Consider the following 26,003-nt stretch of genomic DNA (forward strand, 5'->3'; position numbering starts at 1 on the left):
GGAAATTTTTAGCTCTCCAAATATACACAGAAAGGGAAATTGTATGACCTGTATATCTGCATTTCACTTGTAGTCAGGCTGTGCATCAAACTTCCAAAAGTCATAGGACTGCTAAGAGTGACACATGTACATCACCTGGCATCAACCATTCCATGGCTGCTACATTTATCTATGATCTAGTGAGGTGCATGAGACACAGTTTTGACCAAATAAAAGCAATTATTATTATTTATAGAAAGCAAATAGCAAACAATAGCAACAGATTCTTAAAGGGGAATTGTTTGCCCTTCACCAAATTACCTATGTGCATTCTTACGCCACTCGACCGATGTGCCATGGTACATGTCAGATGCTATCTTCATATCACCTCTGCTTCTGGCTATCACCATGCTAAGGGGGAGAAGGGGTGCACGGTGCCTGAGGTTTCTGCATTGCTGCTGTGCTTCTCTGGACCTTGCCTCTCTGGCAGGAAGACCCTTACAGGATCTCTTGAGCCTCTGTTACTAGCCTCTTCTAGACTTCTGCCACTGATTGCTGGCTCCTGCCATGACACAAGGTTCTCTCTCTTGCCACCATGCTATCTGGCCCTGCACTGCTCATGTGCTCATGGGGTTCACACCATGCTGTTGGGGAGGTGATCATGTTCGACAGAGCACACTCAGGCCTCTGCCCTACATGGACAAGTGTGCCTCTCTTTCTCTTTACCCCAGAAAGTCTGCTTCAGCCATTACACATTCTGTGGGCTAACCACCACACTGTCTCTCAATCTTCAGTGTAAAAGCTCATTCTTCTGAATCTAGGAAGTTCTCAGCACAGAGGCCATGGCACCAGATGACACTATCTTCTCCAGACTTTTCTTGATGGTAGTGAAGTCCCCCTAAAATCTTTGAGCTTGTTCCTTATAAGTGAATCAAGTTGGCAGACAATCAATCCCCTATGTGGGGATTCATATAAGTGACTGTTCTACTGTGTGTATTTTTAGGCTTCTATTTACACAGGCACTCTGGTGGTGTAGTGGATAAGACATTTGGCTGCTAACTAGAAGTTCAGCAGTTCACACCCACCAGCTTCTCTGTGGAAGGAAAATGAGGCAATCTATTTCCACAAAGATTTATAGCCTTGGAAACTGAGTGGGGGTTGCTATGAGTCAGAATTGACTCAGTGGCAGTGGGTTTGTTTTTTTGTTTGGATTTGCATAGTGAATAGATCTATGTAGGGTGGCTTACTATAATCACTACCATCTCATATTCACATCCTTGTGTAATTATCTCACCTAAATAATGATCGAGAACTTGCTTCTAAATAATAGATTATATCAAAGCATTGAGAGGTCACTTCTGTGCTTATGATACATTATATATATTAATTCTTCTTGCCAGTGGACTTTCTGCTAGAAACTCATATTTCTGGTTCGATGAAATAAGCAGCCATATTGGAGAAGCTCATGTGGCAAAGAACTATAGGTGGCTGGGAACATCAGATGGTTCCTAGACACTGAGAATAACCTCTGGCTAAGTCAGAAAACAAATTGAAGTTCTCAGTCTTACATCCACAGGAAATGATTTTTGCCAGAAAACCAAAGGAACTCAGAAGCAGATTCTTCCCCAGTCAGGCCTCCAGATGAGAATCCAGTACTGGCCAACACCTTGATGCCATCTTCTAAGACCATAAGAAAAGGAGTCAAATAAGCTGTACTCTAACTCTTGATCACAAAATGAGTGAAATGATAGTTAAGCATTTTTTATAAGCTTCTGAAATATGTTAATTTGTTATATAACAATATATAACCAACACACATATATAACTAGATTTAGAGTACTAATCCAAATCTGCCTGACACATAAACCTAATCTCTTTCCATGACCCAGTATTCTATAATTTTGGATCCCAGGACCACTGCCATAATAACTGCCTGAAGGTCTTCTAAGAAATAGTGTTTCTTGAATTTTATAGTTGTTCTACTGAAGCAGAATTTCTTGGATGTAACCTGAGAATATGTAATATTTCACAAGTTCTAAAGTGATGAGCATGCACATTAAAGTTGAGAATTTTTCCCTTTAACTTGTAGCTTCATAAACTGGAGATATATATTTTAATGATCTAGAGTGTACATAGTTCAGAGCATCCTTTAATTAGGCAAAAAAAAAAAAAAAAGATTGCTTTTGGAAATCTGGCCATTGAAGTTTTTACTGTAATAAAATAAAATCAGCAACTGATGGTAGGGATAGGATAATATCTTTTCATCTTAGTTCACATATTTTCAGTTGCGTTATCATGCAAAAATAAATGCAATGTATACTAATTTTATGGCTCAAAATAAAAAGGGGAAATATGAAACATGAGACATAAGAAACTCTTCATATAAGAATATATAAGCAAGTCTTGACAGTTTAAGAGCTTCTGTTGAATATTAGTAATTCTCTTTTTTGAAAGGTCTCAAAATACTCATTTAAATTGCATTATACCTATGGGAAAGTAATATCAGCTAAGAGTTATGGACATCATATAAAGAAATATCTGTGGAATGTTTGAAAATATAAAAAAATAAAAAATAGTAAAATAACTCACACCTTCTTTTCCAGGCAATTGACAATCAACTCCAGAAGTTGTCTTACTTTTGAGAGGTCCCTACAATGACATAAAAGTTATGGATAGGTTGGACAGAACTGTTGTGCCATTACAGAAGTATTTTTTTGATAAATATTTTTTAAAGATATATTAAAAATGCTAATGAGGAACCAACAATTGAACGACTTTGTAAGCTAAAATCTGTGCTAAGCATTGAAGAAACAAAATAAAACAAGTTTGTCAACACAGAGAAAAATCACAAGATAGCGAAGGAAATATAGACATAGATTATAAATCAAGAGGGCTTTGCAATTCAAGCAGATTGTTTTAAATCTCTTGAGTGAATGTCAAATATAATTCTTTTGTTTCTGTAGCATTTGAATTCGATAACTGAACACTTTAATTTTTAATGGCTCTTTTACTATGAAAATACAACTTGTACTTAGGCATTGTCCCTGTTTCTAAGATCCTTGCTCAGCTCTTAGTAGAATTCTGCCTTCCTGAATTTATATTTTATGGTGATGTGGAGGGATGAGCCTTCATTTATTCCAGTTACACGTATAAATTTGATATAATTTTGTAAATAATGACTGTAATCTAAAATATATGAAGTATTAATGAATCACAAAAGTGGGCATCATCAATTTTGTCTCAAATTTTATAGAGATTCTATTTTAAAAATGGTATTTAAAACAAATATAGAAAGAGAAATGAATAGGATAAACACATGTACATTATGGACAACTACACAAATGGAGAAGGATATCATGCTTGGTAAAGTGAAGGGTCAACAAGAAGGGGAAGGCCATCAACGAGATGGATTGACACAGTGGCTGCAATGATGGGCTCAGGTATAGCAAGGATTGTGAGGTTGGCACAGGATCGTGCATTGTTTTGTTCTGCTGTGCATAGGGTTGCTATGAGTCAGAGATGACTCAATGGCACCTAACAACAACAACAACAAACATAAAAGTTAGAGGCAGTGATCTAGTTTTACATATAGCAATAGAATTAGGATTTTAAACAAAGGAGTGAATGAAAATAGAAGAAAAAGTAAGATCTATAGCCCAAAACAAAACCTTAGTAATTTTTCTTCTGTCCCTAAAACCTTGTGAAAACAAAAGCAAATGCTTACAAACCAATATGCAATTAACCAGAACACATATAATCAAAGGGATATATATCAAAGGTATTAGAGTGGTTACTGTTCTGGTTACTAATTGCTGCTCTGACAAGAAATATACCACAAATGGGATGGCCTCAACAAACAGTAGTTTAGTCTTACAATTTGGAGGATTTAAGTCCAAGTTCAAAGTTCCATGCTCTAGGGGCTGGGTGAAAGCCCCTCAACTCCTCTGCCTCCTGCTCCCAGCCCAGTAGAGCTAGAGGTGTTTCTACACTCAGACAGCTGCTGGCTGCTGAGGCTGAGAAGCCCCAAGGTTGACAAGTCAAAAGGCACAGTCCCAATGTTACCAAACCACACGTCAGGCCATTAACTTAAGTCCATTGTAAGTCCCAAGTTCAGCAGAGCATAGAGGCTGCTGAGTCACGACCCAGCTACATGCAGGGTCCAAGCCTGCCATAGGCTAGAGACCATACCCAAAGGCTTCTTCTTATATACAGGAAGCAAACCACGTACCCAAAGGCATCTACCCAGCTGCTTGTGGTAGATCCCACCATGGAGTTGATTGCCAGTCTCCTCATGGGGATTAACTACCACCAGATGCCCAGCCACTCAACCAGGTCCAGCCAAGTTGACAAACAAACCAAACTACCGCAGTTACCTATGGTAAGAGAAGGGTGTGGTAAAAGGTGATAAACTAATAATAAGTAAATTTAATAGAAGGTAGGCCTTTTTGTCAAGGCTTCTGCAGGCAAGGGATAATGTTATACCCTGCACTGAACATTATGATTCACCCAACTATCAGCTCCTAGTGGGAGCTCTCGTAGCATAGTGCCTAAGGCACTTGACTGCTCACCAGAAGGCTGGCAGTTCAAACCCACCAGCCACTCCTCGGAAGGAAGGTTGGGCAATCCTACTTCCGTAGTGATACTGCCTAGGAAACCCAAGGAGGGGTAGCTATGAGTCAGGGCTGACTCGACAGCAAACAACAACAACAACATCAGCTCCTAGTTGTCCACGTCCTCCAAGGATATGTAGGACATGCACTGTTTTAGTAAGATTGCCAAGTCACATTTAAGAACAACATATTCCAGATAATTTACAGAATGGGACTGGTTGAGAGATTGCCTGTAGAAGATTTGAAGAATGGAGAAAATAGAGGAGAAAAGCCTCCCATGCAGGAATAGGATTCATGAAATGACTGGAACAAAGAAAGCTGAACCAGAAGTATAACATGTCTCCCAGGTTAGTCATATTATAGTCACTGCATATATTTATGAAATTCTTGCCTTATGTTAGTCATTGCATATATTTATAAAGTTATTGCTTTACGTAAAAGGGAATGACACCTAAACTTCACTGTTAACAATTTGAAAACATATGGAATAATGATTATTATGTGTGTGTGTACATGTGTGTGTGTTTATGTATATAGTACTTATTTTATATAATATGAAAATAATAATAATATATATACACATAAATATTTATGAAAATAAAATAATCAAATTCATAGACAGTTGAAAAAAATGTGGATGATAAGGAGTCAGGGGAAATTTTCTTAGAGATATAATCTCTGAAGTATGAGAAAGAGTATAAATGAGAAAAGGAAAAAATAATTAAATTGAATATTAATATAGTTCTTGACTAATATAAAATATTGGTTCCAAGTTTTAGAGTCACTTGATTAAATTATGAATTTTCTATTTTAAAATATGAATTGAAAATAGATGATACATCAATCTCATTGGAAATATGTATCAATTGATTACACTCTTCAAGTTATTTATTTAATTTCAAATTGTTTAATGAAATATTAAACCATGCTAATATGTCTAAAAATCAAGTTCAAAACCAAAATGAAACATTGCCATTGAGTCCATTCCAACTCATAGTGACACTGTAGGAATATAGAGTATAGAGCACAGGAGTACAGAGTAGAACTGCTCTATAAGGTTTTCCAAGGTTGTAAATCTTCATGGCAGCAGAAGAAGCAAACTACCACATCTTCCTCCCCCGAGTAGATAGCTGGTAAGTTCGAACTACTGACCTTTCGGTTAGCAGCTGAGTTCTTTAACCACTGTGCCACTAGGGGTTCTATGAATATGTTCATAGAGGACACTATTTCATAGAGTATCATTTTTTAACTACCCTAGAGCACACACAAAAAGCAATCAGAAAAATTTTTGCTGAAAATTATACTACTTCTTTGATTATATTTTTCCAACTATTGGTTTCTCAAAAGAAATACACTTCCAGGTTGTATCTTGTGATTGCTACAAATTCATCCTTTAAGAAAAGGGAAAGCAAAGTATGAATATAGACAAATATTAATAATTTTTACATTTAATATAGAAATTTCTCATCACTATCTCTTTTCATTTTCTCATATTGGGATTGTCTCCATGTTGCTGTGAGGCTGGAGGCATATGAAATATCATCAAGTATTTTATTGACAGGTTTCATCAGGGCTTCTAGACTAAAAGAGACTAGAAAGAAGGATAAGGCCATCCACTTAGAAAATAATTGGCCACTGAAAACCTTTTGAATAGCAGTGAAACTTTGATATATTACTGGAAAACATTGTGGATAGCAGTAAAGTATTTTCTAATATAGTGGCTCAGGTTAGAAGGCACTCAAAATATGACAGGGGAAGAGCTTCCTTTTCAAATTAGAGTTAATCTTAATGATGTGGATAGGGTACTTTTCATTTGCTGATGGGGCACGACTCAAATTGAGAAGAAACAGCTCTAAACATTCATTAATAATCAGATCGTGGAATGTATGAAGTATGAATCTAGGAAAATTGGAAGTGGTTGAAAATGAAATAGAACACACAAATATCCTAGGCATCAGTGAGCTGAAATGGATTGGTGCTGGCCATTTTGAATCAGAAATGTATATAGTTTAATATGCCAGGAATGACAAATTGAAGAGGTATGGTATCTTATTCATTATCAAAAAAACAATTTCAAGATATATGCTAATGTACAATGCTGTCAGTGGTAGGATAATATCCATATGTCTACAAGGAAGACCAGTTAATACTACATTACTCAAATTTATGCACCAACCACAAAAGCTGAAAATGAAGAAAAAGAAAAAAAAAAATGAAGATTTTTGTTAACTTCTGCAGTCTGAATGACTAAACATGCAAACAAGACGCATTGATAACCACTGGTGATTACAATGTGAAGGTTGGAAACAAGGAAGAAGTATCAGTATTTGGAAAAATATGGCCTTGGTGACAGAAATGACTGTTTAGACAACATGGTAGAACTTTTCAGTACCAAAGGCTTATTCATAGCAAATATCTCTTTTCAACAACATAAACAGTAACTGTACTTGTGGACCTCACCAGATGGAATAGAGAGGAGTCAAATTGACTACATCTGTGGAAAGAGACAATGGAGAAACTCAATCTCATCAGTCAGACAAGGCCAGGAGCTGGCCCATTAATTGCTCACATGCTCATTTTTCATATCCAATAAAAGATGAAGAAAATTTAAAAAAGTTCACAAGAGTCAAAATATCACCTTGATTATATCTCATCTGAATTTACAGACTATCTGAAGAATAGATTTAACCCTTTAAACACCAGTGACTAAAGACCAGATGAGTTGTGGGATGACATCAAAAACATCATACATGAAGAAAGCAAAAGGTCATTAAAAAGACAGGAAAGGAAGTAAAAATCAAAATGGATGTCCAAAGACACTCTGAAATTTGCTCTTGAATGGAGAGTAGCTAAAGCGAATGGAAGAATGATGAAGTAAAGACCTGAACAGAAGATTTCAAAGGGCAGCTTGAGAAAACGAAGTCAGTAATTCTTAAAAATGTACAAAGACCTGTCATTAGAAAACAATGGAAGAACACTCTCAGCGTTTCTCAAACTAAAAGAACTTAAGAAAAAATTCAAGCATTCAGTTTCAATATTGAAGGATTCTATGGACAAAATACTGAATGATGCAGGAACATCAAAAAAAGATGGAAGGAATATACAGTCACTATCAAAAATAGTTTATCTATGTTCAACTATTTCAGAAGGTAGTATATGATCAAGAACCAATGGTATAGAAGGAAGAAGTCCAAGGTACACTGAAGGAAATGATAAAAACAAAAGTCCTAGGATATGAGATTGAAATAACAGTTTCAACACAGGATGCAGCACTGGAAACACTCACTTATTTATACCAAGAAATTTGGAAGACAGCTACCTGGCCAGCCAACTGGAAGAGATCCATATTTGTGCCCATTTCAAGGAAAGGTGATCCAACTGGATATAAAATTTATGAAATAATATCATTAATATCACAGACAAGTAAAATTTTGGTGAAGATAATTCAAAAACGGTTGCAGCAGTACATTGATAGGAAACTACCAGACGTTCAAGCTAATTTCAGAAGAGGGTGTGGGTGAGGAATATCATTGCTGATGTCAACTGGATCTTGAATGAATGGAAAGAATAACAGAAAATTGTGTACCTCTGTTTTATTGACTATGCAAAGGCATTCGACTGTGTGGATCATAATAAATTATGGATAACATTGTGAAGAATGTGAATTCTAGAACATTTAATAGTGCTCATGAGGAAACTACATAGAACAAGAGACTGTTGTTCTAACAGAACAAGGGGATACTGAATGATTTTAAATCAGGAAATGTGAACATCAGAGTTGCATCCTTTCACCATACCCATTCAATCTGTATGCTGAGCAAATAATCCAAGAAACTGGGCTATGAAGAAAAACATGGCATCAAGTCTCATAACAACTTTCAATATGCAGATGAAACAGCCTTGCTCACTGAAAGTAAAGATAACTTGAAGCACTTATTGATGAAGATCAAAGACTGCAGCCTTCAGTGTGGGTTATGTATCAATATAAAGAAAACAAAAATTCATACAAATAAACCAATAAACAAACTCATGTTAAATGGAGAAAAATTGGAAGTTTTAAAATATTTAATTTTACTTGGATCCACAATCAAACTCAAGGAAGTATCGGTCAAGAAATCAGAGGAGGTATTACAATAGGGAAATCTGCTTCAAAAGTCTCTTTAAAGTGTGAAAGACCAAAGATGTCACTTAGAATTCTAAAGTGTGCCTGAGAGAAGCCATGGTATCTTCAATAGCTTTAGATGCATGGACAATTTACATACTGGACAATTAATAAGGAAAACTGAAGAAAAATTGATGCATTTGAACTGGGGTGTTGATGAAGAATACAGAAAATACCATGGATTGCCAGAAGAAGGAAAAAATCTGTATTGGAACAAGTACATCCAGAATGCTCCCTAGAAGCAGTCCTTGGAGAAGGATATCATGCTTGGTAAAGTGAAGGATCAGTGAAAAATTGGAAGACCTTCAATGAATTGGATTGATACAGTGGCTGCAATGAACTCAAGCACAACAAAGATTGTGATGATGGCTCAGGAGCAGGCATTTTTTTGTTCTATCATACATACAGTTGCAATGAGTCAGAGCCAACTCTGCAGCAACAATAACAACAGCATCTCCTTTGAAGGTTACAAGATTACAAGTAAAAGTAAAACCATAGTTCATGAGATTGTTTTATTATGATCAAAATGTCTTGAGATATTGTTAGTAACATAAATTATGTCTAAATTTTATGTAACTTTTAAGTGCACTTAATCTATTTATGTTGTACAAGACTAAAAGAAATGAATTAATTCAATTAAGAAACAAAAGATCTTGTAACCACTCTTTTGAATTCTACTTTCAGACAAAATATATGCATGACTTACCTGCTCACATATTTCATGGTCTAGATTGCTTGTGTATTTATAGTAAAATGATAAATAATATTCATTGAACATTTACTACATGCCAGGCACTGTTCTAAGCAATTTATAAATTAAGTTATTTGATTTTTTTTATGGCCCTATGAGATACTCTCGGAAGGAAGATGGGGCAATCTATTTCCGTAGTGATACTGCCTTGGAAACCCAAGGAGGGGTCGCTATGAGTCGGGTCTGACTCGACGGCACATAACAACAACAACAACAACAATGAGATACTCTGGTAGCTTAATACCTAAGGCACTTGACTGCTAACCAGAAGGCTGGTGGTTCAAACCCACCACCCACTCCTCGGAAGGAAGGTTGAACAATCTACTTCCATAGTGATAATGTCTTGGAAACCCAAGAAGTGGTCGCTATGAGTCAGGTCTAATTTGAAGGCACATAACAACATGAGATACTTACTAACAGGAAGAAATTGAGGCACAGAATTGAAGGATCTTGACCAGATCAGAGAAAAAGTTGGTGAAAGAACTGAATTTCAAACATTTAGTGTGACTTCTGACTTTGTATTTTTAACCATTTACTATCTTCCTTTATCAGTCTGGTAGTCAGGGCTTGTGATAATTGGAGTTGTGTGTCAACTTGGCTGGACAACAATTCTGAATGTTTTAAGCAGTTGTGATGTGGGTTATTCCCATGATGAGAATGGATGTGTATGTTTTGAGCAGCCAATCCATTAAAATGGAGTTTCCCTAGGGAAGTGGCCTGCTTCCAGTATATTTATGGACATCCTGGGTAAAAGAGACACTCTTCTGTGGATCGGGATCCTGTGGTGCTGTCTACAACTGTCTGTGAGTGAACAATTCACCATTTAGCCTGGAGATCTTGGATTTGTCATTCACTGCAGTCAACAGCCAGTGCACTGCCTGCCAGTCTTGAGCTCGTCAGCTCCTGTAGTTGTGTGAGCTGGGAAAAGCCGCCAACTTGATGTTTAATCCAAGAATTTGAGACTTTCCAGCTTCTATAAGTGTGTGAGTCATTTTCCTAAGATAAATTTCTCTCTCTTTCTCTATATATAAGCTTTACTGGTTTTGCATCTCTAGAGAACCCAACCTAACATAGGGCTCTTGAGATCTAGCAGGTAGGAACCTTACTAGAGTCATCATATATTATTTTTCATATTTACCAACATCACAGCCAAACTGTTCCTCATATCTGTATTGTGTATGTCTGTTTCTGTGGTTGTTCTGCTGTCATTCCATATTTAATGCCTGTCCATTTTTTAATTGCCGGGTCAAAGACAACAATCTTTGTGATTTCTTCCCTTGTCTTACAAACCAAAAAGGATTTTTTTCTCTCTCCCCTTCATATACCTGTATTCATCCAGCACTTAGCTTACACACCGTGCATAGATCTTTTACCATGTAGTACTTTCTTCTTTTGCTATGGTTGTGTGTACACATTTTTTATATCCATAAGTAATATTACAAGGAGCTCTGGTAATGTAGTGCCTAAGGCATTTGACTGCTGACCAGAAGATTGGTGGTTCAAACCCACCAGCCACTTCACTGAAGGAAGACTGAGCAATCTACTTCCCTAAAGATTTCCTGCCTTGGAACCACAAAAGGGGTTGCTATGAGTTGGAACTGAGTCAATGGCAGTGAGGTTTTTTATTTTTTAATTTTGTAAAAATCAGCTTATCTAATTGTATCATTAAAAATATATCTCTTGAATGAATATATTAATAAATGAATACATAAGTGATTTTTAAATGAAAAATAGATCAAAAGTAACAAAATGAATAACTTGGGAATGTTTACTTTTGGGCAGTATCTTACCAATTTTTTTTTTTTTTTCTAACCAATGGGAGTATTTAAGTAAATTCTAAGTGAAATCTAAGAACTCATTCACTTATGAACAGATTTTTTTTCAAGATTCTGAGTGAATGATACATAAGAATAAGTTACTATAAGTTATAAGTGATAATCCTTCATAAGAATTAATGAAAATATATGACTAACAAAATGTGATATGCCAGTATAAATGGGATTTGCTAGTACTTGTATTTATCCTAAATATATTATGGATAACTTGAAGATAGAAGTCACATGGTTTACTCTATTCACTGATAACACTTCATAGTTCACATTAAAGATGGTAATTTATATATTCTGACTTAAAGAAAAAAAGAATGTATGTGTGAGTATAAAAATATAAATGAGTTATTAGAAAACTTTTAGAAATCTCCAGGTCATATAAATTTACCTCAGCTTGGGCTGTAGAAAAATGTATTTTTTTTGGCCAAAAAGACAAGAAAGTTTATAGTCACGAGGTGACGCAAGTAGTTAAGTTATTGACTATTAGCCAGCAGGCACACATCCAGAGGTAGCTCAGAAGACAGGCCTGAGGATTTCTCACTGCTGTCAAATAGGCTCCAACACATAGCAACCCTTCCTTGGGTTTCTGAGGCATGTAGTGCCTAAAGAATTTGAATGCTAACCAGAAGGCTGTCGGTTCAACCCACCAGCCACTCCTTGGAAGGACATTTGGGCAATCTATTTCCATAGTGATACTGCCTCAGAAACCCAGGAAGGGGTCTCCCTGAGTCGGATCCCACTTGATGGCAGTGAGTTTGGTTTATCTGTATGGAAATAGATTGCTCAATCTTCCTTCTGAGGAGTGGCTAATGGGTTTGAACTGCCAGCCTCTGGTTAGCAGTCAAATGCCTTAAGCACTAGGCCACCAGAGCTCCCTTGCAATTTACTTCCTCCAAAATGGTTACAGACTTGAAAAACCTACGGAACAGTTCTACTCTGCACACCTGGCGTCACCATTGATCCAAAAAGACTCGGCAGCAACTAACAACAACCAAAAGGACTTTAGAGTCTCCCTGTTGATCCAATTTTTGTTGTTGTTTTTGTTATATGTTGTTATATGTTGTGATAATTGGAGTTGTGTGTCAACTTGGCTGGACAACAATTCTGAATGTTATATGTTGTTGTTATATGGAAATTGAAACAACATCTATGGCCAGCAGTAAAATACTAAAGAGATATGCAAACACCTCAACTAGGACTTGGATTTACTCAAAAACATAGCATTCCTCACTTGGGAAAAACAGACATTGCAAGTAAGAAGGAATATTTGCCTTAAAAAAATAGCCCTTAAAATTTTATTTATGCATACATTTGTTCATTCAGTCATTCAATCATTTAATTCACAAAGTATTACATTTCAAAAGACATGGTGGAAAAAGTAAATATCCAAAAACCCAGGAGAAGAGAAATTATTTTCTAAGCTTGGGTTTAAAATAGTAGAGTATGAGAAGGCACAAAGTTTACATTTAGAATTTATGTTTAAAGAGCCAGATTAGTGGCTAGGAGGCCATATTTAATAGATTATAAAACCTTAATTTGAGCTCCTTTCAATATGGTACACAAAATCATTCACATTATAATAAAGAAAAGAATTAAGTGAAAAAATTCATAGTTGGAGAGAAAATGAGATGAAGATGATTAATATACAAAATTGCTCAATAATTTTTTAGAAGATGAATGGAAGAACTTCCATTTCTTATAAAATGCCATAATAGAATATTTGTTTGCAATCCCTTCCAAAGCAAACAGTTAATAAGGCATGTAAGATATGCAGACAATCTCCTTAAATATATCAATTAACTGGTAAGATAAAACAATATACTCTGATTAAAGAAGACAATAAAACAAAAAGGTGAATGTAGAAACAAAAAAATAAGGGGGACACTGAAGTTTAACCAGTTCCTGATCAAAGTGTGGAAATGCTCCATAAACCTGAGATCCTTAATGTAATCATAAAGTAGAGTACCATGCATAATTCTGAATCTAAAACATAAGTAGTTATCTTGAATATTAGCACTGAGTGGAAAGCAAAAACATTATTTCCTGAAAAAACCTAGCCAAAAATTAGCCTATGTGTAGATTTTTAAATAAACTCACACTCTTTAAGTGATTTGAAAAATATTAGAAGCCAGAAACATATGCTAAAATTTTTACAGAATATGATTGCTTTCAAGTATCAGAAGTAAACATTAATAGTGTCTAGTAAAGCCTACTTTGCCTTGCTTACATAATGCTACAGTAACACAAATATCACAGGTGGGTGGCTTTAAATAATAGAATTTACTGTCATACAGTTCATGAGCCTATAACTTTGAATTAAGGATGTGGCTTCAGAGGAGGTCCATTCTTGTCTATTTCAGCATATAGAAGCTGCCAGAAATCCTTGTGGATGCACATTTCTTCATTGTTTCTGTTCATCTTCTCTTTGTGAGTGACTACATCCATTTTACTCTTTTTATGACACAGAAGTCATTAGATTTAGAACACCCCTAGTTGACTATGACATGATTAATATATAAAATAATTATATAATTAATTATAATTAATATATAAAAGACTCTCCTCCAAAAAGGATCATATGTAGAAGTATACCCATTGCTATCAAATATTTCCTGACTCATAGCGACCCACTAGAACAGAGTAGAACTGCCCTATACAGTTTCCAAGGCTTGTGTGTAATATTTATGGAAACAAACTGCCACATCTTTCTCCTGAGGAAAGGCTGGTGGATCCCAACAGCCAACCTTTCAGTGAGCAGCCGAGTGCTTAACCATTGCACCATGGTCTCCTTTTAGAATATGATATTGTTGTTGTTAGGTGCCATCAATCTGGATCTGACTCATAAACACCCTGTGTACAACAGAAAGAAACATTGCTAGGTCCTGCACCATCCTCATAAACCTTGCTATGTTCAACTCCATCATTGCAGCCACTCTATCAATCCATCTCGTTGAGGGTCTGTCCCTTTTTTGTGACTCTCTGCTTTACCAAGCATGATGTGTTTCTCCATGGACTAGTCCTTTATGACAACATAACCAAAGCATGGGAGAAGTCTGGCCATTCTTGTTTCCAAGGAGCATTCTGGCTACACTTTTTCGAGTACAGATTTATTCATTCTTCTGGAAGTCTATGGTATTTTCAGTATTTTAGAAGTATGAGGTCCAGCATTTCAATAATATGTTGTTGTTGTTAGGTGCCATCAAGTCATCTCCGACTCATAGGGACCCTATGCACAGCAGAACGAAACACTGCCCGGTCCCACGCCAGCTCCACAATCCATGCTATACTTTAGCCCAGCGCCACAGCCACTGTGTCAATCCATCTTGTTGAGTGCATTCCCCTTTTTCGTTGACCCTCCATCTTATCAAGCATGACATCCTTCTCCAGGGAATGATCCCTTCTGACAACATGACCAAAGTAGGAGAGATGAAGTCTGGTCATTCTCACTTCCAAGGAGCATTCGGGCTGCACTTCCTCTAGGACAGATTTGTTAGTTCTTTCAGCATGGTACTTTCAGCATTCTTCTCCAGCACCACATCTCAAAAGCATCAATTCTACTTTGGTCTTCTTTATTCATTGTCCAACTCTAACATGCAAATGAGGCAATTGGCTCATGGCTTGTGTCAGGAACACCTTAGTCCTCAAGGAGACATCTTTGCACCCCAGCAATTGAAAGAGGTCTTTTACAGCCAACTTGCCCAGTGCTATATATCCTCTGATGCCCTCACTGCTGCTTCCATTGGTGTTGATTGTAGAACCAAGCAATGTGAAATTTTTGACAACTTCAATCCTTTCTCCCTTTTTCGTGATGCTGCTTATAGGTTTACTTGTGAGGATTTTTGTTTTCCTTATATTGAGATGTAATCCATACTGCAGACTGTGTTCTTCAATTTTCATCAGTAAGTGCTTCAAGTCATCCTCACTTTCAGCAAGCAAACCTGTGTCATCAGTGTATTGCAGATTTTTAATAAGCCTTCCTCCAATCCTAATGTCACATTATTCTTCATATAGTCCAACTTCTCAGATTATTTGCTTAGGATATGGATTGAATAAGTATGGTAAAAGGATACAACCCTGATGTACTCCCTTCTTGATTTTAAACCATGCAGCGTCCTCTTGTTCTGTTTGAATGACAGCCTCCTGGTCTATGTACAGGTTATTCATGAGTACAATTAAGAGTTCTGGAATTCCCATTCCTCTCAATGTTATTCACAATTTGTTATGATCCACACAATCAAATGCTTTTGCATAGTCAATAAAACACAAGTAAACATCTTTCTGGTGTTCTTTGCTTTGAGCCAAGATCCATCTGACATCAGCAATGATATCCTTTGTTCTACATCCTCTTCTGAATCTAGCCTGCACCTCTGGAAGTTCTCTGTCAATATACTGTTGCAACCATTTTTTAATTATCTTCAGTAAGATTTTAGTTGTGTGAAATACTAATGATATGATTTGATAATTTCCATGTTCTGTGGGATCACTTTTCTTTGGAAATGGGCACAAATATGGATCAGTTGGCCAGGTAGCTATCTTCCAAATCTCTTAAAATAACTGAGTAAGCACCTCCAATGGGACATCCATTTGTTGAAACATCTCAGTGGTTAGTCTGTCAATTCCTGGAGCCTTGTTATTTGGCAATTCCTTCAGTGCAGCTTCAAATTCTTCCTTCAATATCATTGGTTCTTGAACATATGCCATCTCCTGAAATGGATGAAGATCAACCAGTTCATTTTGGTACAGTGTCTCTGAGTATTCCTTCCATCTTCTTTTGATGCTTCCTGCGTCATTCAATATTTTGTCCATAGAATCTTTCAATACTGCAACTTGAGGCTTAATTTTTTCCTCAATTCTTTCAGCTTGAGAAATTCCAACCCTGATCTTCCCTTTTGGTTCTCTAACTCCATGTCTTTCTACATTTCATTATAGTAATTGGCTTTGTCTGTTTGAGCTGCTCTTTGAAATCTGTTCAGCTCTTTCATCTTGTCATTTCTTCCATTTGCTTTAGATACTCTCTGTTCAAGGGCAAGTTTCACAGTCTCTTCTGACATGCATTTTGGTCTTTTCTTCTTTTCTCATCCTTTTAATTACATCTTGCTTTCTTCATGGATGATGTTCTTGATGTCATCCCACAATTCTTCAAGTTTTTGGTCATTGGTGTTCAAAGTATCAAATCTATTCTTTAGATGGTCTCTCAATTCAGGAGGGATATACTCAAGGTCATATTTTGGCTCTCATGGAGTTGTTTTAATTGTTTTCAACTTCAAGTTGAACTTGCACATGAGCAGTTGATGGTCTGTTCCACAATCAGCTCCTGGTCTGGTTTTGGTTGAAGATATTAAGTTTTCCATTGCCTCTTGACACAAATGTAGTCAACCTGATTTCTGTGTATTCCATCTGGTGATGCCCACATGTATAGCTGCTGTTTGTATTGTTGAAAAAATGTATTTTCAATGAATAAGTCGTTGGTCTTGCAAAATTCTATCATGCAATCTCTAGCATTATTTCTGTAATCAAGGACAAATTTTCCAACTATTCTTTGTTTCCAACTTTTGGATTCCAGTCACCCGTGCTAATTAACACATATTGATTGCACATTTGGCCAATTTCAGGCTGCAGAAGCTGATAAAAGTCTTCAATTTCCTCATCTTCGGGTTTGATGGTTTGTGCATAAACTTGAATAATGGTCATATTTACTGGTCTTCCTTGTAAGCATATGGATATTATCCAATCACTGACAGCATTGTACTTCAGCACAAATCTTGAAATATACTTTGTGATGATGAATGCCATGCCATTCCTCTTCAAATGATCATTTCCAGCATAGTAGATCGTATGGTTGTCTGCTTCAAAATGGCCAAAAGCAGTCCATTTCAGCTCACTAATGTCTAGAATATCAATCTTTATGCATTCCATTTCATTTTTGACAACTTCCCATTTTCCTAGATTCATAATTTTGTACATTCCATGTTCCTATTATTAATGGATTTTCACAACCGTTTCTCCTAAATTTGAGTCATGTCATGTTAGCAAATGGAGGTCTCAAAAGTTTTACTTTATCCATAACAGTAAGCTTGTTCCTACTCTGATGATGCAGCTCTTTCCTAGTCATATTTTGAAAGCCTTCTGACCTCAGGGTTTCGTCCTCCTATGCTGTATTGGATAATGTTTCTGGGCTATTCATAAAGTTGCACAGTAATATATCAGACAGTGTTTCTCTGGTATTCATAAGGTTTTTGCTGGCCAATTATTTGAGAAGTGGATGGCCTTTTCCTTCTTCGTAGTCTGTCTCAGTCTGGAAGCTGCATGAAAACCATGTGCAACTCTCCACCCTCCCTTTACCTGGACCCCTGGTACTGTGCTTCTCTGTTGTCCTCTCTGGCTTCACTTTCCCCCACTTTCCTGTCTGGTGGCATGGGGCCTGAGTCCCTCCCCTTACCTGGATCCCTAGCTGCTGCTCTGCTCTTTTGTTCCCTCTGGCTTAGCCTTCCTCTTCTTTCCTGGCTGGTGGGGGTGGGGCCTGGGTCTCTCCCATTGCCTGGATGTTCTGCTCTGTTGTCACCTCTGGCTTCCCCACCCTTTACTGGCTGGTGGGGGTGGGGCCAGCATCCCTCCCCTTCCTGGATCCCTGGCTGCTGCTCTGCTCTGTTGTTCCCTCTGGCTTCACTTTTCCCCTCAATACATACATGGGCTCATAATTCAATCAATTCATAGTATACTTTTTTCCAATGATTTCCATAGATAGCATTCTACAGAAAACATTGAGACAGCAATACATTTTTAATGAAAATGAGAAGCTTATGATACTATTACTACTATTACAACTACCACTACTAACAATAATAACCACAATTCACACAAAGAATTACAGCATCAGATATAATAACCAAGATAACAAGCACAAGTTAATGGATGCTAATCTGGGGTTATAGACCACAAACTAATGTAATATAATTATTTTAACACATTTATAAAGATCAAGCAGATTTGAAAAGGAATAAAATTTTACACCTAATTATAAAAAGTAAATAAATAAAATTAATTAAACCTAAGCCTCAGTCAGTTGAAAATACATGTGAAAAAAATATATAGAATGCTCTACAGAAATGTAAAGATATAGAAAACATGAAAAAGTTAATAAGAAAACGGGAGAATAAAAAGAATATCTGTTTAAGTTTAGGTTCATCTGAAAGAAGAAACTTAAATAATAATTTTGGCTTAGGTTCTTTATTTCTGTGTGATACTCAGGAGGAAAAGAGTGCAAGATAGACTGGATGAAGAGAAAGTAAAATTAAGATTTATTATTGACTTACTGTTGGGCCTACAGAAACTGAAATTTACTGTGGACCCTCTGAAAAGTCATACAAAACCATCTCACAACTAAGCTCCCAAAAGACGGATAGGCTGGGGAAATTAGTTTTGGTTGAGAGTTATCCAGGAGGATTTAACTTCTCTGTCATTCTAGGGTGTTCCTGTGGTTGGACAGAGAAGCTTTCTACAGTTTAGGAAAAAACGTTCTGAGGTAGATATTACAGAGATGCTGCTGTATGTACATTCTTGAGTTGAAGTGTTGGCAATATGTCTGGAACTGACAACCACAGATAGGCTGAAGTCCAAATAGATGAGGCACCAAGTACAAGTGTCCACTACAATGTCTACCATAAATGTAATCAGAATTACAAAAGGAGAAGAGAAAATAGAGATGAACCAACTTTCAAAAAAATTATTGTTGCTATTGTTAGGTGTTTTCAAGTAAGTTCCAACTCATATTGACAACATTATATAACACATCCTAGTCCAGCACCATCCTCACAATCTTTGCTATGTTTGAGCTCATTGTTGTAGCCACTATGTCTGTTCATCCTTTTGAGCATATACTTTTTCACTGACCTTCTGCTTTACCAAGCATTATGTCCTTCTCCAGGGACTCATGTCTCCTGATAACATGTCAAAAGAACATAAGATGAATTCTTGCCATCCTCACTTCTAAAGATCTCTCTGGCTGCACTTCTTCCAAGACAGATTTGTTTGTTTTTGTGTCAACTCATGGTATAGTAAATATTCCTCAACACCATAATTCAAATGCATCTATTCTTCTTCACTCTTCCTTATTCATTATCCAGCTTTCACATGTATTGAAAATACTATGACTATGATCAAGACAACTTTGGTCTTCAAAGTGACATCTTTGTATTTTAACACTTCAAAGAGGTCTTTTGCAGAAGATTTACCCAATGCAATACTTCATTTCATTTTTTGACAGCTCTTTCCATGGGCATTGATTGTGGATCCAATTAAAATTAAATCCTTGACAATTTCCATTTTTTCTCTTCTACTTATTGGTCAGTTGTGAGTTTTTTTTCCCCTATTTGAATGTTAAAGTATAATTCAATCCATCCAGAAGGCTGTAGTTTTTGGTCTTCATCAATAAATGTTTGTAGTCTTCTTCATTTTCTGCATCAAGAAGGTGTCATCTACATATCACAGATTGTTAATGATTCTTCCTTCAACCTTATGCTGCATTCTTCTTCACATAGTCCTGGTTCTCATAACTTTCATTCAGCATACATATTGAAAAAGTATGATGAATGGATACAACACTGACATATAGAGTATTGGCTTGTTCTGTTTGAATGACTATGTCTTGATCTATGTATAGGTTCCTCATGAGCACAATTAAGTGCTCTGGAATTCTCATTCTTCACAATGTTATACATAATTTATGATCCATCCAGTTGAACTCCTTTGCACAGTCAATAAAACAGGTAACCATCTTTCTGCTGTTATTTGCTTTTAGCCAAGATACATCTAACATCAGTAAGGAGATCTCTTGTTATACGTCCTCTTTGGAATCTCACTTGAATTTCTGATAGCTTCTGTCAATGAACTGCTGCAAACTTTTTTGAATTATTTCAGTATGATTTTACTTGCATGAGATATTAATGATATTGTTTGATAATTTCTGCATTCCATTTAACCACCTCTCTATGGAATAGGCATGTGTTCCTGTTGGTTGGCCAGGTAACTGTCTTTCAAATTTCTTAGCATAGATCCATGAGTGTTTCCAGCATTTCGTCTGTTTGTTGGAACATCCCAATTGATACTCCATCAATTACTGGAGACTTTTTTTTTTTTGTTAATGCCTTTAGTGTAGCTTGAACTTTTTTCTCCAGTACCATCAGGTCTTGATCATGTGCTATCTCCTGAAACGACTGAGCATCAACTAATTCATTTTGGTACAGTGACTCCCATGTATCTCTTCCATATTATTATTTTTTAATCTTTTTATTTTTATTTTGGTGTGAATTTACAGAACAAATTAGTTTTTCATTCAACAACTCAGACACATTTTGTTTCATGAAATTAGTTATAATCTCCACAACATAACAACACTCATCCCATTTTCTCCCTGTGCTTCCACTCATCTTTCTTTCCTATTCCTTCCTGTTTTCTGAATGTGGAACTGGGCAAGTGCTGACCTATCTTGTTTGGTTAATTGTTCTAAGGAGTGTGTAACTCAATGGTGTTATTGTTCACCTTTTAGACCTGACTATTGTTTGGTTGAACATTGAGCCAAAGGGATGAGTTCAATTCCAGGCTTGAGCCATGTTCCACATTTTTCTCCCACTCTATCTAGAACATCCAATTGTGATCCATTTCAGGCACTGTCTAGTTCTTCCAGTCCCAGTAGGCTGTTTACTTGGACCATTACTCCTTTGGACTAATTGCTTCCATGCAAAGTTGATTTTCTTCATTCTTCTTTGCTCTGGACTGGAAGAGACCACTCTCAGACGAGCACTCACCTTTTAAGAGCATTGTCACTACTCATCAATGTGGAAAAATGTTTTCTTTATGAATTGTGCTGTGCCGATTAATTATGGTCCTGAGCCTCCAGATCCAGTGACTTATTCTCTCAAGCTCTTGGTTATGGCTAAGAAGATTTCACAACTTTGTTACCGGTAGCCTCCACTATATTCATGAATATATTTGCAACACAAAATATACATATGTAGAAATATCCTCTGTTAAATCTACATATATTTGTGGGTGTAGTCCAATTCATGTTCCTGCACTAGTTCATCTTGAGTGTCTATCTACATATCACCTCATAGATTGTTGTTATTACTCTTTTTGCTAAGATTGTGTATTATTTATCTCTGTTGACTTTAACTCTTCTTCCTTTTTCTTTTTTTTTCTTGGTCTTTTAAACTTATTTTTTTTTTTCTAAACATTTTATTGTGATAGAGGTGAAAATTTACAGAGCAAATTTGTTTCTATCCTATTGTGATGTTGATTGCTATCCCCACAATATAATAGCACTCTTCCCAATTCTTCCCTGTACTTATCATATCCAATTGTTCTTCTTTCCTATCCCTTCCTGCATTCTGAGTTTTATCTCTGGACAATATTGTCCTTTTGCTCTCATATGGTTGGTTGCTATAAGGTGTGTGTACCTCCCTGGTATGTTATTGCTTACCCTATACACCTGTCTATCATTTAGCTGAATATTGAGCTACATGAGTGAGTTTGGTTCCAATTTTGAGGCATTGTAAGCTCTAAACTCTCAGGGATTCCATCAGTCTCCATCACACCAATAAGCGTGGTTCTTTTTATTTTTTATTTTTTATGATTTTGAGGTTTGTTCCACGTTTTTCTCCCATTCTATCCAGGATCTTCTATTATGATCTCATTCATACAGATTGACAATGGTGCTGGACACTATCTAGCTCTTCTGGTCTCAGGGTCATGGAGGTGAGGTTCACATGGACCATTAGTCTTGGACCAATGATTTCCACTTGTCTTTCATTTTCTTCACTCTTCTTTGGATGGAAAGAGACCATTTGTTACACCTTAGATGGTTGTTTACAATCTTTTAAAACCATATTTGCTACTCAGCAAAGTAGGATGCAGAACACTATTTTTGTGGACTATGTGCAAACGTTTTGGAAATATCTTCAGCAATTCTTTTCCTGTATGTGATATTAATGACATTGTTCAATAATTTCTACCTTCCTTTGGATTATCTTTCTTTGAAATAGCACAGATATGGATCTGTCAAATTCATTGACATAGATGAGTACTTCCAGCATTACATCCATTTATTGAAACATGTCAGTGGCAGTCTATCAAGTCTTGTAGTCTTGTTTTTTTCCAATGCCTTTAGCACAGCTTGAACTCCTGCCTTCAATACCTTAGGTTCTTGATTACATACTACCTCCTTAAATTGTTGAAAGCTTATCTATTTATGTGGTACAGTGACTCTCTGTATTCTTTCCATCTTCTCTTGATGATTCCTTGTCTTTAAATTTTTTTATTTTGCCAATAGAATACTTCAATATTGCAATTCAACTTGATACTTTTCTTCCATTCTTTCAGCTTGAGAAATACTGAGTGTTTTTTTCCTTTTAGTTTTCTAATTCCAGATTTTTGCTCTTTTTGTTACAATACTTTATTTTTGTCTTTTCAACCCACCCTTTGAAATCTTCATTCAGGTTTTTACTTAATCATTGCTTCCATTCATTTTAGCTATTCCCCATTAAAGAGAACATTTCAGAGTCTCTTCTGACTTCTCTTTTCATCTTTTTTTATCTTGTTAATGACCCTTTGTTTTCTTCATGCATAGTGTCATTGATGTCATCCCACAACTCATCTGATCTTCAGTGATTAGCATTCACTAAATCAGATCTAAAGTCTCTCTGGTGGCACAGCCTAATTGCTAACCAGAAGGGTGGTTATTCTATTTTTGAGATGATCTCTAAATTCATATGATATACTCACAGTTGTACTTAGGTGTTTTTGGTTGTTTTAAATTTATCAGCTTCAATTTGAACTTGCATATGAGCAAGTGATGATCTATTATGCAATCCACACTTGCTCTTGTACTGGCTGATGGTATGGAAGTTTTCCATTGTCTTTTTCTACAGATGTAGTCAATTTAACTCTTGTGTTTTCCATTTGGCATGGTATACAAGGTATTTGCAATGCATATATCATTGATGTTGCAAAATTATGTCATGGGACCCCCTGCATTGTTTCCATTACCCTGCATTGTTTCTATTACCAAGCCTATGTTTTCCAGCTACCTATGCTTCTTCTTTGTTTTAACTTTTACATTTCATTCACACGTAATTATCAATGCAGTTCATTGCATGTTTGATCAATTTCAGACAGAATTAGTTAAAATTCCTTAATTTCTTCAACTTTAGCTTTAGTGACTGGTGTATAAATTTGAGTAACAGTCATATGCACTGGTCTTCTTTGTACCAAACTCCAAACTCACTGCCATTGAATTGGATCCAAATCATAGCGACCCCTCCTTGGGTTTGCAAGACAGTATCACTATGGAAGTAGATTGCCCAACCTTCCTATTGAGGAGTGGCTGCTGGGTTTGAACCACCAGGCTTCTGGTTAGCAGTCAAATGCTTTAGGCACTACACCACCTCACTGACAACATTGTATTTGAGGATAGATCTTTAAATGTTCTTTTTCAAAATGAATGCAACATAACTTCTCTTCAATTTGTCATTCATGCCATAGTAGATGAAGGCAATTCAAAATGGCCAGTACCAACCAATTTTAGCTCATTAATGCTTAGAATATCATTCTTCAAGCATTCCATTTCATTTATGACTACTTTCACTTTTCCTTGATGTATAATTTTTAAATTCCATATTCCAATTGTTAGTGGGTGTTTGCAGATGTTTCTTCCTTTTAAACTGCCACAACAAATAATGAAGCTCTCAAAAGCTTTACTCCATTCACTTCATGGAGACCAACTCTACTTTGAGGATGTCCTTCTTTCTAGGTCATTTTTTGAGTGCCTTCCAACCTGGGTGGCTCATCTTCTGGCAGTATACAGGACAAAGTTTCATCATTATCTGTAAGGTTTTCATTAGCTATCTTTTTCAGATAATTGCAGGTTCCTTCTCCCCACCTCATCTTAGTCTGGAAGCTCAACTGAAATCTGTCTTTCATAGATGACCATTCTGGTATTTGACATACCTGTGGTATAGCATGAAGCCTCATAGTAACACACAAACCAACACAGTCTGACAAACTGACAGACAAGTGGTGATTTCAAAAGATAATAATTAATAATTTTCTTGAAACATTAAAAGACATCAATACATAATTTCTAATATCCTGGGAAAAATAGTTCACATAATAGTTAAACTGGAAAGCACCAATTACAAAGAGAAAATTTGAAAAGCTACCAGAGAACAAAGATAATCTTGTTGCCACTGGGCTTATTCTGACAACCCTATAGGAGAAAGTAGAAAGGTCCCATAGTGTTTCCAAGGAAGGGGACCTGGTTGCCGAGCTGTTTAAGTGCTTGACTGCCAACTGAAAGGTTGGTAGTTCAAACCCATCAGCCACTCCACAGGAGAAATATGCAGCAGTCAGCTGCCATAAATTTTTACATCCTTGGAAATCTTTTACTTCTACTCTGTTCTATAGGGTTACTACGAGTTGGAATCAACACAACAGTAGTGGATTTTTATGGTTTGACATATAATTTGCAATAATATATTGCATGGTAAATGGAGTATAGTAATAGAAAAGAGATAAATTATGACATTTTTGTAAATAATATTCCACAGAACCTATGGTCAGCTGATCTTTGACAAAGGGCCAAAATCCATTAAATGGGGAAGAGAATGTTTGTTTAATGAATGGTGCTGGCAAAACTGGAGATCCATTTGCAGAAAAATGAAACAAGATCTGTACCTCACACCATACACAAAAACAAACTTCAGATGGATCAAAGACTTAAATGTGAAACCTAAAACTATAGGGTTCCTCAAGGAAAAACTAGGGGCTCTAATATATGGCATAAATAGACTATCAAGCATAACTCAAAATGCACAAACAGCAGAAGAGAATCCAGATAATTGGGACCTTCTAAAAATTAAGTTTTTATGTGCTTCCAAAGACTTCTCTAAAAAAGTCAAAAGAGCACCTACAGATTGGGAAAAAAATATTTGGTAATGACATATCTGACAAGAGACTTGTCTCTAGAATTTATAGAAAACTCCAACACCTCAATAAGAAAAAGACAAAAAATCCAATTAAAAAATGGGCAGAAGACATGAATAGACACTTCCACAAGGAGGATACTCAAGTGGCCAACAAACATATGAAGAAATGCTCACGATCATTAGCTATTAGCGAGATGCAAATCAAAACAACAATGGGATACCATCTTGCTTCAGCACTAGTAGCAAAGTTCAACAAGACAGAAAATAACAAATGCTGGCAAGGATGTGAAGAAACTGGAACTCTCATACACTGCTGGTAGAACTGTAAAATGGTACAACCATTGTGGAAAGCAGTATGGTGATTCCTTCAAAAGTTGGAATTAGAAATACCATTTGACTCAGCCATTCCATTACTAAGTATATATCCTAAAGAAGTGAGAGCCAGGACAAAAACAGACATATGCATACACATGTTCATCACAGCACTATCTACAATAGCCAAATGATAGAAACAACTTAAGTGTCCATCAACTGAGGAATGGATAACCAAACTATGGTACATACACACAATGGAATACTATGCAATTCTAAAGAATTATGTAGAATCTACAACACACCACATAACATGGATGAACTTGGAGGACATTATGCTGAGTGAAATAAGTCAATCACAAAAGGACAAATATTGTATTA

Source organism: Orycteropus afer, unplaced genomic scaffold (assembly GCF_000298275.1).
Source record: "Orycteropus afer afer isolate SDZICR_OR568_19922 unplaced genomic scaffold, OryAfe1.0 scaffold00159, whole genome shotgun sequence".
Classification (NCBI taxonomy): domain Eukaryota; kingdom Metazoa; phylum Chordata; class Mammalia; order Tubulidentata; family Orycteropodidae; genus Orycteropus; species Orycteropus afer.